Genomic DNA, 18,154 nt, shown 5'->3' with positions numbered 1-18,154 from the left:
GGATGTCCGCAATGGCTGAGATGATCCGCAAGGCTCAGTCCACTCATGGTGGTGAAGGTACATCTAAACTCCCTCCAGCTCCAACTCCAACTGTTAGAGATTCTCAAGACGAGGGAACCGCATTCGAAGTTATCTCCGCTCCTACCTTCGGATTCGATGATTTTGATCTCAATGAGGTAAATCAGCCTAACCCTTTTGATGATGATTTAATGATGTTTGATGAGGAAGAAGAATCGAGTCGCTCTCAACACTAAACCTCCAAGCCGAAAGAGAAAAAGAAGAAAAAGAAGATCGCTGTGTCCAGAAAAGAATTTCTGAGTCTACAAGCCAAAGTAGATCAGATTCTTGCTGCGGTTAAGCCCACTCAACCGCAACCTGAAGACATTCCAGGACCGCAATCCTTAATTGAAAGAATCGAAAGACTGGAAACCCGTGAACGACAGGCTGCTGAGCGAATTTCTATGAAAGTTGTAATGGGAATCCGATCCCTGGATACAAGTTGCCAGGCTGATCATAAGCAATTGATGGCTGCTGCGGAGCGCCTCATCTCTGAGGTATCCGCAATCAAGGTAGATTTACAAACAGCCATTGCGGACCAGTCAACTCACTCACAGAAGCTGATAGCTGAGACTCACACTGCCTATGAGTCCACCATCTCAGTCCTTCAATCTACCATCAACAAACTTCAACGATCTTTATCGTCAAATTTTCATGGCCCTGAGATTCTTCAACTTACAAAGGAGATTCATCGACTAATCTTCAACACCGCCATCCCAGACAATCAGCAACTAGCTGATGCTCTTAAAGCTCAATTCCAGGAGGTGTGTGCCAAAGTCGATGGTCTTAAATAATCGCTTGAGGATGCTCCGGTTTTGCATTCCTCAAGAGGGGGAAGTGATGAAGACCATCACTCAAATAGCGTCTCTCATCATAGGAGCCCCCCCATCATAACTGAAAAAATTCCCTCACCGCAACCATCTCCTCATCATATACCACCGCATCAGACACCACCGCATCAGTCTCCACTGCAACAGAAAATCACTCAAGAAACTTCTCATTAGCGACTGGAGACTTCTCCCCACTTCAAGAATCTAGCATCCAACATGTCATCTGAACACTCCAACGACTCTCCAACAACGAAACAGAAGAAAGCATATTGGAAAGCAGCCAAATTTGTTGAACTCATCTGGAGAAAAAACGGATTCGACATCACCATGGATGAATCCTTAGTCAATTCCTGGATCAATCCCCACCGAAGACTGCTGGATGATGACTATAAACCCTACCTTACTTATGCTGAACCCCCTTCTGACGGTTACTGGGATGTTCCAATCTCCCCAAATGCTAAATACTTCACTGTATTTGAGCAGTTTGACCGTAGCCTACCTGATCACAAGAGACTGTCCGTGGAATTCGAAAGACTCAATCGATTCTATGGAAAACATGCTTCTTCCATAGAGAAAATCTGGTCTAATGATAAACCATCCATAGTCAAGAACTTTAAGCCCTGGAAATTCATGAAAGCTGACTTCATTCAGTATACTCTTACAAGAAGGAATCAGGACTACGTCCGCACCCAAGCTGACTTCCCATGTATGAATCCAGAAGAAGTCTTCCTGATAGCGAAGGTGTTCCAAAACAAAAGCGAGAAGTATCCAAAGATGAAGATATCACCTGAAAGGGCAAGCACATTTCTGAGGGAAGCCGTCTGTGACTTTGCAAAGATTGATGCAGACATCTACCCTACAACTGCCAAAAAGTTCGATCTACCACCACTTGACCCTGCACCGATGCCTACCGGAGGTTATCAAGAGAGATCCCTAGGTGCAACAAACTTCCCAGAACTTGGAGTCATTTTCAAAAGAAAGGTCGATAAAATCAATGATTCATTCCCATGAATGCCATGAATCCTCTCACAAGGAAGCAACTTGAAATTTGTCGAACCGCAGTTGAAAGATCAAAACACACGACTGCCGAAGTCAAGTTCGAAATTTTAAGAAGGATCACCTGGTTGGAAAATATCAGAAAGTTTTGGTGGATTCTAATCAAGTTCCTAAAACTTGATAATTGAAGAGAAGTTAAAGAGGTCACTTAGGGGGAAATTGTTGAATCATAAAAGTGACCCTCTTGAACTTGAGCTACCGCAGCTCTCAAGGATCCGCAGTCAAACCTTCATCAGCAACCTCATCCGAAGTCATCATCAACCGCAGCTTTACTTACTAGTTTACTTAGTTTAACTTTATCTACTTTTGTTGTAGTACTCTTTATTGTCCAGTATGCCTTGCATGGCTACTCTTAGAGATTTGATCCAATGAAATTCCTGAGTCTCTATATATAGAGCTCAATCTTACTTATTCAATACAACTTCGATGCTATCAATTACATCTCTCACTTCTATCTGATTACGCATCTTAAATCTCTCCTTACTCTCAAAGTTCACTAAAACATAACTGAATATTATTTCTCTTCGGAGCAAGTCATTCGTGACTTAATAACTAAGTTTGATCTCACTTACTAACTTGGTCTGAATGCATTACATGTTATGAATCCACTTATGTGTATACTTGATATACCACCTGCTGTCATTTATATTTCCTTACATTTCCGCAACTAACTCTCTAATTATCTAACTCGTTAACTTATTATTATTGTTGAGCTTTTAGATCCTTTGAGATAAACTATTCCGCAACTATACTTGTTCTAACGTTTGTTCAAGTGTGTCTCAAGTTTTTCTCTCAACATAAACAAATAAGTAAAAAATCTAGGTAGATTTAAAGCATGTAAAAAATGAAGTATCAAAGACATAAAAATAATATATTCAAAATGGAACGTAATATAAGTATAAAGACGTAAATTAGTCAATTACCTTAAATGCATATTTGCATAACATTAAAGAGAAAAATACTTGAATTGGGCGGTTAGCTTCTCTGAATGCTCTTATAAAGAAAAGAAAAAAAACAACTTCAAGCCTTCAACTTAGAGAATAATAAGTTAAGTGAAAATATAGAGGTGGAAGGGCCTATTTATAATGAGAAGCTGTGAACTGTTGACAAAATATGAAAATTAAAGGATTGCTAATGTAAAAAAATTGTATTCTTGCTTTTATGTTCATGTTTTCAAAGTTGAAGCATCGAAGGTCAAAGATACAAAAAGAGAAGTTAGTGTGGTTGCCCAAGTAAATAAATACATAACAATTTAGCATTCCACATATCTTAAATGAATACACACAACCCACAATAAATTAAATTGGAGAAGGTATTTAAAATAATTGTCCAATAGTCCAATACATTATTTCTTTATAAAAAAAAATTAATGGTGGGTATGACGTATGAACGTATGACAGTTACATTACTTCTGATTACTTCTTTAGTAATGTCTTCCATAAATAATGCAAATTATATTACTTATTTAAAAAAAATCTAATTCGTCCTTTATGTAACCTTCATGCCAAATTAGATTAATTTTTAATTATTGTTGTAATTTTTTGTTTATTAATTTTTATTAGAACGGTTGAAAGATTATGTGATTGAGGTAATTACAAAAAACATTCTGGTTTTTCCCGTTCTAAACCCATTTTTCTCGGTTCCACCTTACCCACTTTGATGTTTTTGGGTTTTCCGGTTCTAGACCCACTTTAACCGGTACCGTACCCAGAACCAAACCAGAACCGATTCCTATATACCTGTTCGGTTTCCGGTTCTAGAAAATCCCGTTAACCGGTTCCGGGTTTTCCGGGTCCGTGTCCATCTGGTCCGGGTTTGGACCCACTTTCATCCCTAATTTAGATGGTCAGGTAGTTTGTTGTGGGACATTGGTGGAAACAATTCATGGGTATCACTTGGAAGACCAGTAGTCAGATTAGCATTATTAATTCAGCAATGAAGTCAGAGTTCAGAAGTGTTGCATCCCCCAACAGGGATGGTGATCTTTTATCGAAGGACTTTTGGGTCCTATCGCTACCGTTTCTAGGGAAGGAACGGTAGGAAATAGATGATTATGGCGGCCGCATGGGCTTGTTCAGACAATGGGAGTGTCAAGAAATTTTGAAATCGTATCAGTTGAAGATGGTTAGGATTGCATAGACCCTTCGATAAGTGGGATGTTGAGTTAGCGATCAGTCAGTTCCGACAAGGGAATTCATTATTCGTTGTTTTAAGTAAGGTTGGCAAGGTGTAGTTAAATCCAAGCGAGGAAGAACCTTTTGGATTTCCGAGAATAAAATCAGGAGTGGAACCAAGGAGCGTTCCACATCCTAGTTGAGAGGGAAGCCAATTCAAGTGGTGGTGTAGATAAAGGTTATGCAATGTTTGAGGTTCAGAAACTTTCAACGATAGGATGACACATCTGTAGTAATGCATGGCAGATGTGTTATTGGATCCATGTTGAGGGTTGTGTTAGAACCTCTTTTCCTGTTCTTGTCTGATGAAGGCTTTGGGGTTCAAAGCATGACCCGAACACCTGATTAGGGTATAGTCGGAAGCGGGTTCAACTCATGATGATCGTGGTTTGTTCGGTAGTTAGATAGTAAGACCATAGGGTGGGTCCATGTCAGTATGGAAGTGTTGTAAGACTATGTGCTATCCGTAGCATTTGCAAGGAGGATAGCCTATCGAAAAGTGTTGTTTGTATGTGATGTAATCGTAGCATTCACCAGAATGATGTAGACTATTGTAGGAGTGGTCGTTAGACTGAAAGAGGATCAACGTATGCCAGGGTCGAGGCGGACAGTATTGTCAGAGGATTATTCTTTGTTTGGAATGAGGATCGTTGGATCTGAGGCTAGGATAAGCCTGTACAACACTCGATTGGCTGATACCCGTGGGCGACGCCTGTTCGATTATGCAGATTAGGTGATACCCGTGGGCGAGGCCAGTTTTCTTTTGATAGAGTGGGTAAGACCCGGTGGAGATTGGATTGAGCAAGGTATTGGATCACGTTTAGGGTGGGATAACTCAGTGGTAAATGGTTGGTAACTGTGTATTGGTTAGGTTGGGATAACCCCTATTGGTTAGACTCTTAGTCAGAGCCTTGTGGCGAGACCAGGTATGAGATTGCCAGCCACTGCGGTGGATTGGGGATTTTATATCTCGGTTCAATGGAAGGTCACCGTGGAATCGAAATATTTCAGATAGAATGCAAGTGTAAATCTTTGGATTTCGGAACGTGAGTTATGTTCTCAGTTGATACTAGGGGTTGAAACTCACGTTGGGAGTCGCCTTTGTTTATATGAAAGAACTTTTCAACAGCAAGCTATGGTTAGGATTTTGTCTGCCAAAATTATCAGTTAGATGATTTCGGACCAGAATGATTTCTTTCAGTTTGGATTGCAGAGATAGGCCCTATTGATAATATTTCGGAATGGTTTTGCATGTCTAGAAGTCGGATAAGGAACTGGATTCCTGGATCTGAGCTGAGTAATGATGGTCGTCCTTCATTGGTTAAGTTTAGCGGGAGCAGGCATTCATTCATCGTAAGTATGTGAGTTCTACTAAGAATGGGATCGATTATTGGAAGGTCATCGTATCTCGGGTTCGACTTTCATCAGGGATCTAAAAGAGTTGTTCGGATTGTCTGATTGCCTGGATTGTAGAAAGGAGTGATTTTGAGGATGAAATCTAATTTAAGAGGGGAAGAGTTGTAGCACCCTGTTTCGAATCGTTTCATAATTTGGAGCTGTGACCCGAAGATCATTTATCATATGGCTTCGGGCCTTGGGGGAAAGAGAGATTTAGACCCCTTTTGGATGTGGGTTATGTAGATTAGGTGATCCGAGAGTTCGGTTGGTGCTTTGGAGTGCAAGGGTATAACTATAAAGTGATAGTTCAGGCCTTTTATGCATTTTGGATTTAATTTTGGAAAGAGTTAAGGCAAAGGAGAGTTGATAGGGTTGTATAGCTTCTTACTACCTTTATGTGGATATAAGGATCGTCGAAATCTGAGTTGAAACGAAGAATTTATGACCGTTTGAAGTTAGGGCAGTTTCGGGTTAAGCCGCATATGGTGGGCATACGAGGAAGTACGTTGGGCATACAAGGGCATCCCTGAGTACAATGGGTGTACCAGGAGTATGCTGGGTGTACGCAATCAGTGCCCAAACCCTATTTTCGTGGTTTGAGCCCTATTTAAGCTCCTTAACTTCCCCAAACCCATTCCATTCTCATCTTCCACCTCTCCAAACACCCTCCCTAGAAACCCTAACCTTAGTTTGAGCCTTGTAAGCAAGAATAAGGTGTTTTTAAGTGCTTTGGAGTGTTCTTGGTGCATCTTGGAGATGAAGGAGCACATTGGAGAAGTGTTGGTTGCATTAGAGCTTATAGATGCATACTTTGTTCACCTTAATCTTTCATCTAGGGGCATAAAGTTTGAATCTTGATGATGCATTTGATAGATCTAGATAGTCTTGGGTGTTATGAGCTTTTGGTCACTTTAGTGCATAATGATTATATCTTGAAATTGTGACCTTCTTATGGATAAAGTTGGAATCTTTATGCATCTAAACATCATATTGATTCAGATCTAAAAGCTTGAGACTTGGACTTAATCGGTTAAGTTGGAAAAGATGTAATTTTTGTCCCTTTGAGACTTAAAGACTAGATCTTGGTTGGTTGGACCATTCTAATGGATAAATTTGGAAACTTTATCCATTATGGAGTTATTAGGAACCATAAAAATATCATCTTGATGGGTTTTGATGAATCATGCTTATGTTGATATTCATATTATCGGTTTAGATGGATAAAAACGGGTTTTGGGTCCCATTAATACATGAAAATGAGTAAAGTTGGCGCTTTATGGACTAAGACCTTATTTAGAGGTTAGATCTGCGTTCAAACATTTTGGTCTTAAGCGTTAAGTGCTTAATATTAAGTTTTGGTCATCTGATGAGTACGTTGGGCATACGTATGTGTACGTTCAACGTAATGCACAAAGTCCCCGTCCTTGAGCTTTAGCAAGTTGTACATTGTGCTTCAGTGGGTCGTACAAGGGGAATAAGAGTTGGGTATGCATGGCGTACTTGTGAGGTCTTCTTTTGGGCCTTAAGTCTTTAGGAGTTTGGGCCATGGGTTATTGGATCATATATGAGAAGGGTAAAATGGTCATTTAGCCATTGGAAGAATAGAATATGGATTAGACCTTGGATTTTGGGAACTAACCTTAATTATTGATTAGGATATTTGATTATGTACAGTGTGAGGTTTCCGGTAATAGCAGCGCCTGTATCTCGATTTATCTCAGACTGAGGTGAGTCTCATCCCACTGTTTGGCAAGTCGAAGGTACCAATGCCGACCCATGGATTATTGTTATTTGTATGATAGTTTTCTGTGAAACTTTTGCATGTATTTTAAGTGTTTACATATAAACTGGGTGAGGACCGATGCTAGGCGGGCCTGATGAGTGTGTAGTATGCTAGGTGTCTTTGTGTGTAACACCGGGTTCATGGTATGATTTTATTTAAGTATCTATCTTAATTTTGCCACGAACTCGGCGAGTCTGCGTCCCGACTCGCCGAGTAGCAGCAGGGTGGACACGGGATTTGAGCGGTGAACTCGGCCAGTCGATGCATGGACTCGGCGAGTCCACCTGTCTGATGAAACTCTATTTTCAGACATTGCACCCTATTTTACCCATTCTAAAACACCCATTTCGTCCCATCCTCTTCCAGAAGAACTGTAGAGCGAAACCCTAGCTCATTTTGATCCTTGAGAGTGATTTTGGCTTGGTGAAGGAAGTTTGAAGCTTAGAAGAAGAAGGAGGAAGTTGGAGGGTGCAAGGAAGTGTGGTAGATCCGAAATCTACCCTGGGAGAAGCTCCTAACCAGCCGGAGGGATTACCGGTGCGGCAGCCAGGCGTAGTCTGAGCAGGTTTTCGGCAGCTACTCTCGAGGTGAGTTTCCTTCCAGTAGGGACGGGTCTAAGGCACCAAGGCCGGCCCGTATAGACGATATGTTAGTATCGGAGTGTGGGCGGAGCCCGTATCTCATAGCTGAGTTTGATTGTGATATATGCCAGTATGATAGAATTGCTTATACTTGTTGTCTGTGTGATACTTGTATGTTATGGTTTAGTAGCGGAGTGTGGGCGAGGCCCGTATCTCCATGGATAGCAGAGTGTGGGCGAGGCCCGTATCTCTCAGAAAGTAGAGTGTGGGCGAGGCCCGTATCTCTCAGAAAGTAGAGTGTGGGCGAGGCCCGTATCTCTCAGAAAGTAGAGTGTGGGCGAGGCACGTATCTCTCAGAAAGTAGAGTGTGGGCGAGGCCCGTATCTCCTAGCTAGTAGAGTGTGGGCGAGGCCCGTATCTCTATGGGTGTGGGCGAGGCCCGTATCTCTATGGGTGTGGGCGAGGCCCGTATCCCTTAGCTATTCATTATATGATTGCATGGTATGTGGCATTATGGGGGAACTCACTAAGCTTCGTGCTTACGTTTTATAGTTTTGTTTTCAGGTACCTCTTCAGCTAGAGGAAAGGAGCCGGCGCGGTAGCGGCATATCACACACTCTCATGTTTTTCCGCACTGTGGATTTTCTGGGATGTACTCTGAACATTTTATTATGGACGTTTTGTAATGATGTTTTTATGTATTAACCTAATTTAAAAATGAAATTTTTAGCTGGTATCTTTGGGATGTTACAAGTTGGTATCAGAGCCCTGGTTTGAGGGATTCGGACACACCTTCGGGGGTGTCTGAACTCAAATCGAGGGATTAAAAGATTTTTATAAAGAAATGATTTTCTAAAGACTAAATAAAAGGGGTTTCTAAAAAAAAAGGTGTGTGATGTGCGCGACCGGCCGAGCTCAAGTAAGTTTTCCCCAAAATACCCATACAAGTTTACGTTATGATTATCAGTTTCAGTTTCAGTAGAACAGCATGCTAGAATAGGACTAAGGATCTAGGAATGATGTCTTATGTGCCTGCTTTATGTGTTTCGGCTTTTTGAGAATTGCATGCTAGTACAGATCAGTCAGTATGATAGCCAGAGTAGTATATACTTGATTATGTGTACTCAATGCCCGAATGCTGCTTGCTTTGTGCTATTAGGAGTTCTAGTTGTCTTTCACTAACTAGTGAACGAATATGCTAAGTTACATATTGCAAGGATTAAATAATTTCAGAAGGTTGGGTCGCCCTATTTCGCAGCTCTTGTTTGAGTCCAACCGTTGTAGGGTAGGACCTCTCATTCGAATAATTATCTAGTCTGAGTAATATGTAATAGTATTCGCGAGCTAGTTAGGGAAAGAAAGCAGGGATTTCTTGTGCAGCTGATGGCAGAGAGTGGGATGGCGATTACTTAGGGCGAGAGTAGCACGAGATTTCTCGTTATGAGGATAGATTTGCTTGAGTAGTTTCCTGTGTCTGAATGCTGCTTGCTTCGTGCTTAGTGGGGCTCGGAGTGATGGGAGTTAGCCATTATGTGAATACGTCACGTCACATGTGATCAGGGTTGAATAATCTAAGAGTGCTGGATTTGAACCTATTGCGCAGCTCTCGTTTGAGTCTAACCGTTATAGGGACGAGTCTCTTACTCGAAGGATTATCTGAGCCTCGTCACATGTGATGGTATTCAGGTGATGGCTAATTGGCATTACAAGGAGGCCTTCAGCAGCTGAGGACTGGTTTGGGTAGAGTCAGAGATTTCCCTAGGGCAAGCCTAGGGCGAGAGTAGCACGAAAACCGCAGTATTAGTAGAAAGGACTTGGTTGAGTTGAGGCAATTCTTGAGGAAAGTACGGATAGACGTGGAAGGTAGTATGGGCCCGTACTACTGAAAGCGGAGGATCCGTACTCGATTCAAAAAAAGGGCCGAGATGAGACCGGGGACTTGTGATATGAATGTGAGCCTCGTTAGTGGAATATAGTATGATGGTGGTTATGCTATGTTTTGCAGTATGGTGACCACACGACAGGGAGCGGGAGGATCAGGATCAGGATCGGGTTCGGGTTCAGGGTTCGAACCAGTTGATGAGGGTCTACGCGAGTTCATTGCGTCAGAGATTACCAGGGGCATCCTTGAGTCGACTCCCATCATCTTCGGGTCGATCAAGGAGGGTATTGTTGAGTTGATGGAGGATCGTCTCAGGGCGTTCAGGAGTGATATGGCGGCTAGCCAGTCAGGACCACGCACACTGTCCTTTAAGGACTTCAGGGGCAGTGGTGCATCAGATTTCCATGGGGCGAAGGACCCCATTGCTACCAGACGATGGATCGCAGACATTGAGTCTGCGCAGCTGACCAGCTTCTGCCCCGAGGGGTCGAAGGTGAGGTATGCAGCAGGATGTTTGAGAGACCGAGCTAGGGATTGCTGGGAGTCTGTTGGTGACTCATTGGGAGCATTGGCTGTTGAGGCTATGACGTGGCCGGACTTTGTGACCCGGTTCAGAGCGGAGTTCGCACCTACAGTGGAACTCCAGCAGTTAGCCAGAGAGTTTTTGGATATGAGACAGACGACGGAGACGGTGGCGGAGATCACCGCCAAGTTCAGCGAGAGGGCGTTACTGGTGCCCCAGTATGCATGTGATGAGGATATGAGGAGGACCCGCTACCATGACATGCTGCGAGCCGACATTCGGGAGCATGTCAGTTTTTCAGCTTGCCCTACCCTGGATTCTATGATTGCTAGGGCGAGGGAGAGGGAGATAGATCTGGAGCACATCCGGAAGAGGAAGGCAGAGGAGGGACAGACGATAGGGGCTTCGGGAAAGAAGCCCAAGGGATCAGATGGTAGGCCGAAAGGCCATTCAGGACCGGGCCGCTGCAGGAAGTGCGGCAGGTCGCACGAGGGAGCGTGTAGATTAGGATCGACAGGCTGCTACAGGTGCGGCAAGACGGGACACTTCAGCAGGGATTGTACTGCCCCTGCTCCGGTTATTCAGACATCTGAGTTGCTGTGTTTCCACTGCAACCAGAGGGGCCACAAGAGGGCCAACTGCCCCCAGTTGACAGCAGCAGCGCCAGTACAGGCGCCAGCTCCAGTGACCCTGCGGATTACAGATGGCCGGCAGGACAAGGCAGAGGCTCCGGTGGTCAGGAGCCGGGCATTTCAGCTGACAGCCGAGGAGGAACGCGCTGCACCCGATGTGGTGACGGGTATGATTCTTTCCCTCTGACCTATTTATATGAGATTTATGATATTGATATGTACTCTGTGTATATACGTTTAGGATCGTTCCATGTGAACGGTATTCCAGTCCAGATGTTGTTTGATTCGGGGGCTACCCGATCCTTTGTTTCCCTTGCACTTAGCAAGAAGTTTCCTGAGTCCTCGGGCATGTTGGATTGCCCTTTAGAGGTCGAGATTGCGGACGACCGGTCGGTGCGAGCATCAAAGGTCTTCCGAGATTGTGTGTTAAGGTTGTTCGAAGAGCGGTATTTGGTTGATCTAGTTCCCATTCCATTGCGGGGAAACAAGGTCATTATTGGTATGGATTGGCTGAGTCCCAATGGGGCAGTGATAGATTACGCGCAACAGTTAGTACGAGTCAGAGCCCCAAGTGGGGGAGAGTTAGTAATTCAGGGTGAGAGATCACAGCGAGGGCCAGCCTTCTGTTCGGCAGCGAGGGCAAGGCGTTACCTTCAGCAGGGTTGTGCAGGATATGTCGCATATGTCATGGACACCCGGGAGGCGGGTAAGGCGACGGTGGGCGATGTGCCCGTAGTACGAGAGTTCGTGGATGTATTCCCCGAGGAGCTGCCTGGGATACCTCCAGAGCGACAGGTGGAGTTCAGGATCGACCTAGTCCCTGGTGCGGCTCCGATAGCCAAGGCACCGTATCGGTTGGCTCCTCCTGAGATGCAGGAGTTGTCTACACAGCTTCAGGAGCTATTATACAAGGGTTTCATTAGACCGAGCAGTTCACCCTGGGGAGCCCCGATTCTGTTTGTGAAGAAGAAGGACGGGTCGCATCGGATGTGTATCGATTATAGGGAGCTGAATAAGGTAACGGTGAAGAACCGCTACCCACTCCCGAGGATTGACGACCTCTTTGACCAGCTTCAGGGAGCATCTTGGTTCTCCAAGATAGATTTGCGTTCAGGGTATCACCAGGTGAGGGTCAGAGAGGAGGATGTGCAGAAGACGGCATTTCGGACACGTTATGGCCACTATGAGTTCGTGGTGATGCCTTTCGGGCTCACCAATGCTCCTGCCGCGTTCATGGACCTCATGAACCGCGTGTGTAGACCGATGTTAGACCGGTCGGTGATAGTATTTATCGATGATATCTTGGTTTACTCCAAGACGCGAGAGCAGCATGAGGAGCATTTGCGGGAGGTTTTGGAGACGTTGAGAAGGGAGAACTTGTATGCTAAGTTCTCCAAGTGTGAGTTCTGGTTGCGCGAGGTGCAGTTTCTTGGGCACCTTGTCAACCAGAACGGGATTTCAGTGGATCCGGCCAAGGTGGAGGCCGTTATGAGATGGGAGGTTCCGAAATCTCCATCTGAGATTCGGAGTTTCCTAGGATTAGCTGGCTACTATCGGAGATTCATCCAGGATTTCTCCAAGATAGCATTACCCCTGACCAGGTTAACGAGGAAGGATGTGGTCTTTCGTTGGGGGCCTGAGCAGCAGGCAGCATTCGAGACACTGAGACAGAGATTGTGCGAGGCACCAATCTTAGCCTTGCCAGAGGGCATGGAGGATTTTGTTGTATACTGCGATGCGTCCATCTCAGGTTTGGGCGCGGTATTGATGCAGAGAGGGCATGTCATCGCCTACGCGTCGAGGCAGCTGAAGCCTCACGAGGCGAACTACCCAACGCATGATTTGGAGTTGGGGGCTGTTGTGTTCGCCCTCAAGATTTGGCGTCATTACCTCTATGGGGTTCGTTGTACGATTTACACGGACCACAAGAGTTTGAGGTACCTTATGGACCAGCCAAATCTGAATATGAGGCAGCGTCGGTGGCTTGATGTGGTAAAGGATTATGATTGTGAAATCCTTTATCACCCGGGGAAGGCCAACGTGGTGGCCGATGCGCTTAGCCGCAAGGCGGCGCCGATCAGGGATATTTGCATGCGGATGACAGTGGTGACTCCGCTTTTGGAGCGGATCCGGGAGGCTCAGCAGGAGGCTATGAAGGAGGAACATCGGAAGAGTGAGCGGATTGTGGGACAGATTTCCTCCTTCGACTATGACAGCAGAGGATTATTGACATTACACCACAGGGTGTGGGTTCCATACCTCGGAGGCGTGCGCCAGGTTCTGATGGAGGAGGCGCACAAATCCCGATTCTCCATTCATCCAGGGGCAACGAAGATGTATAGGGATCTTCGTCTGGACTATTGGTGGCCCTGCATGAAGAGGGATGTAGCATGGTACGTTGAGCGGTGCCTGACCTGCAGGAAGGTCAAGGCCGAACACCAGAGACCGCACGGCAAGATGCAGTCGTTGGATATCCCGCTGTGGAAATGGGAAGACATCGCGATGGATTTCATCACCAAGCTTCCCAGGACCGCGCGGGGAGTGGATTCGATATGGTTCATCGTCGATCGATTGACCAAGAGCGCCCACTTTATTCCGATTCAGGAGAGCATCTCGGCCGAGAAATTGGCCGATATCTACATCAGAGAGGTGGTGGCACGGCACGGGGTGCCAGTTTCAGTGATTTCGGATAGGGATGTGCGGTTCACTTCCAGGTTCTGGAAGAAGTTTCATGACGAGCTGGGTACTCGTCTGTATTTTAGTACAGCCTTTCACCCGCAGACGGATGGCCAGAGCGAGGGGACCATCCAGACTCTGGAGGACATGCTGCGGGCGTGTGTTTTAGACTTCGGTGGTAGCTGGGATACCTATCTTCCTTTAGCCGAGTTTTCATATAACAACAGCTACCACGCGAGTATTGACCGTCCTCCCTTCGAGATGTTGTACGGGAGGAAGTGCAGGACCCCGATATGTTGGGGCGAGGTTGGACAGAGAGTCATGGGGAGCACCGAAGTAGTGCTCAAGACGACAGAGAAGATTCAGCAGGTCCGGAGCAGGCTTCAGACTGCTCAGAGTCGGCAGAAGAGTTATGCCGATAGGCACCGATCAGACCTGGAGTTCCAGGTCGGGGATATGGTTCTCCTGAAAGTATCGCCGTGGAAGGGCGTCATCCGATTCAGGAAACGGGGCAAGTTGGGTCCCAGGTATATTGGACCGTTTAGGGTTGCAGCCCGAGTGGGCAAGGTGGCATATCAGCTGGACCTACCAGCCGAACTCAGTCAGATCCACAGCACTTTCCACGTCTCTCAGCTGCGGAAGTGCCTGGTGGACGATTTAGCAGTGGTACCTTTGGAGGACATCCAGATTGATGACAGCCTGAATTATATCGAGCGGCCTGTGGCTATCCTAGACCGGAAGTCCAAGGAACTGAGGAACAAAAGGGTGGAGCTGGTGAAGGTGCAATGGTAGCATCGGAAGGGCTCGGAATGGACTTGGGAGCCCGCGGATGAGATGATGGAGCATTATCCGGAGCTGTTCTGAAAGGGAACGGCAGACTTCGAGGACGAAGTCTAAAATAAGTGGGGGAGAATTGTAACACCGGGTTCATGGTATGATTTTATTTAAGTTTCTATCTTAATTTTGCCACGAACTCGGCGAGTCTGCGTCCCGACTCGCCGAGTAGCAGCAGGGTGGACACGGGATTTGAGCGGTGAACTCGGCCAGTCGATGCATGGACTCGGCGAGTCCACCTGTCTGATGAAACTCTATTTTCAGACATTGCACCCTATTTTACCCATTCTAAAACACCCATTTCGTCCCATCCTCTTCCAGAAGAACTGTAGAGCGAAACCCTAGCCCATTTTGATCCTTGAGAGTGATTTTGGCTTGGTGAAGGAAGTTTGAAGCTTAGAAGAAGAAGGAGGAAGTTGGAGGGTGCAAGGAAGTGTGGTAGATCCGAAATCTACCCTGGGAGAAGCTCCTAACCAGCCGGAGGGATTACCGGTGCGGCAGCCAGGCGTAGTCTGAGCAGGTTTTCGGCAGCTACTCTCGAGGTGAGTTTCCTTCCAGTAGGGACGGGTCTAAGGCACCAAGGCCGGCCCGTATAGACGATATGTTAGTATCGGAGTGTGGGCGGAGCCCGTATCTCATAGCTGAGTTTGATTGTGATATATGCCAGTATGATAGAATTGCTTATACTTGTTGTCTGTGTGATACTTGTATGTTATGGTTTAGTAGCGGAGTGTGGGCGAGGCCCGTATCTCCATGGATAGCAGAGTGTGGGCGAGGCCCGTATCTCTCAGAAAGTAGAGTGTGGGCGAGGCCCGTATCTCTCAGAAAGTAGAGTGTGGGCGAGGCACGTATCTCTCAGAAAGTAGAGTGTGGGCGAGGCCCATATCTCCTAGCTAGTAGAGTGTGGGCGAGGCCCGTATCTCTATGGGTGTGGGCGAGGCCCGTATCCCTTAGCTATTCATTATATGATTGCATGGTATGTGGCTTTATGGGGGAACTCACTAAGCTTCGTGCTTACGTTTTATAGTTTTGTTTTCAGGTACCTCTTCAGCTAGAGGAAAGGAGCTGGCGCGGTAGCGGCATATCACACACTCTCATGTTTTTCCGCACTGTGGATTTTCTGGGATGTACTCTGAACATTTTATTATGGACGTTTTGTAATGATGTTTTTATGTATTAACCTAATTTAAAAATGAAATTTTTAGCTGGTATCTTTGGGATGTTACATTGTGACTCATGCATGTATTGTATGTGTTTTAATGTATATCGGGCGGGGCCTGATGAGTGTATTGGGTGGGGCCCATCACATGTTACTGACAAATCTGTTCCGGACGGGGCCTGATGGTTATCGAGATAGGCCCATTGTATGTATGGTATGTGGTATTTTAGGGAATTCATTAAGCTTTGTTCTTACGGTTTTATGTTTATGGTTTCAAGTACTTCCGGTTCGTAAGGGAAGGTCCTGACTTGATTACAACGCATCCACCCATATTTCTGCAATTTATGGTTTTGGGATTGTACTCTGATATACTTTTGATTGATTGAAAAGGATAAATGGAGTTTATGGTTGATTAAAAAATGAAAATTTTACCTTATGATTTTTAGGATGTTACATTTTGTTAACATTACCTAACGGCCACGTTAAATGTAACAGATACGTTACTGCCTTGGAACCCTAGAGCCGATTTCATACCTCTCTCCTCTCTCCAAATCATCCTCTTGCTAGTTGGTGTTTGTAAGCCATTAGAGGAGTGACACTTGTGACTCTAAGCTCCAAGACAAGAAGAATCAAGCAATCTACAAGAGGTAATCATCTAGATCTAAGTTTCTTATGTCAAATTCGAATTGTATACACTAGATCTAAGTTTTGCAAGACTTGGATAAATTGCATGTACAACAGAGAAACCTAGATCCAAGCATTAGGGTTTGCATGTGCACATAGGAAAGTTCTTATGGCTCAAACCCTTCAGTGGTATCAGAGCATTCATTGGTTTCTATTGTATTAATGCCTTGTTTATTTGTTCAAGCTTTAAAAATCGTTTTTTTTTGCCCCCTGATTGACAGACTCGGCGAGTGCCATTGTGGACTCGACGAGTAGGATGAACTCGACGAGTCCATAAGGGGACTCGGCGAGTCGGAGCATCTGCCAGAGAGATTTTCGGGATTTCCTACTGTTTTACTTAAGGATACTTACCTAAATCGTTTTGGTTTAATAAAATCTGAATTTTATCACCTGTTTGACAATATCCTTAACAAAACAAAAGATAATTACCAATTATTTAAATAATAAATTCCTTATTTGATAATGTTTGGTTATTTGAATTTATTTGGTGAATTATCTTATGAATAATCTTGATTAGGTCAAATTTAGATAATCATTAAATTAATTGTTTCATTTAAAATTATTTGCTATTTGATCCTTTATGTTTTGAAAAGTCCAAAAACTTGTCCTCAAGTTTTGAAATTTAAATTTAGTGAATAAAAGTTTAAATTGAATTATTTAAATTTCAAACTTTAGAATTTTACAAGTTTTAAAATTCAACCTTATACTTTATAATATTATGAGATTAATATATATATATATATATATATATATATATATATATATATACTAGTAGCGTACCCGCGCGATGCGGCGGCGGCGATTTGTTTTATTCCGGCGATTAGTTTTCGAACGAAAGTTAGTGTAATTTCGATGGTCGTCAAATAGTTTCGTTTCAATTTGTTTCATTACGGAGATTTGTTCCTTTTAGCGATCAGTTGTCTCTAAACAAACAACAAATAGTAATTTTCGTCTATTACTCTTTATCTGGCAGGGGCGCCAGATAGTTTTTATGCGTCAGTTAGTTATATTTTTGTGTTCGATAGTTCGTTTCAGCCCTCTGGCGAATTGTTTCTTCGGTGAGTAGTTTTCTTTTGGCATGTTGTTGTTTCAGGATAAAAAGAAAAGTATGTTGTTAATTTACAATGTGACATCGTGCCAAGGCGGTGAATTGTTTATTTTCGGCGAGTAGTTTCTTTTCAACGATTATGATTCGGGATAGGGGTAACAAATGTACGTATGTTGTTCCTGTTTAAAAATATAAGTATACTACGACTTTGAGATAAAAATAAAAATATATTATCTTAGAGATAAAAATAGTAGTACTTTCTATTTTAGACTAAAAATAAAATATGTTGATGTACCCACCAATTTAAGACACCTATATAATACATTAAAGAGGTACCCACGCAGGACGATGAAATGAAATAATTTTTTTCAACAAATAATTTCATTATGGCAATTAGATTCTTTTTAATTCAAGTCTAAAAGGTTCTTTTTGCAAAAGGTCTTATTTCAATAAAATGGAAAAAAAAATTGACAATATCACACTAAAAAGATTGTACTCTCTAGTTTCACCGAACACACAAAGCATATAAACCGCATTATACCAAATAACGCAACATAAACAGTTCAAATGTGGAATAAATTACTATAAAAAATTAATAGACAATTAATTTAAAAATATAAAATATAGACCACATTCAAGCCATAAGAACGAAATAGTAATTAACATTACTATGAGACTCTCACAAGTCTAAATATGGAGTTGGCTTTAAAAATATGATTTAAAAATATGAACATTGATAGATATTTCATTGCCTAAAATTGAGAAATATAGGTTGATTTTCACAAATAAACTTTATAAACCATTTTCTTATAATATATTAAGGAATGTTAGACCAAA

This window comes from Lactuca virosa, chromosome 3, assembly GCF_052849685.1.
Source record: "Lactuca virosa cultivar CGN04683 chromosome 3, Lactuca_virosa_CGN04683_v6, whole genome shotgun sequence".
Lineage (NCBI taxonomy): Eukaryota > Viridiplantae > Streptophyta > Magnoliopsida > Asterales > Asteraceae > Lactuca > Lactuca virosa.
This window is presented reverse-complemented; position numbering follows the sequence as displayed.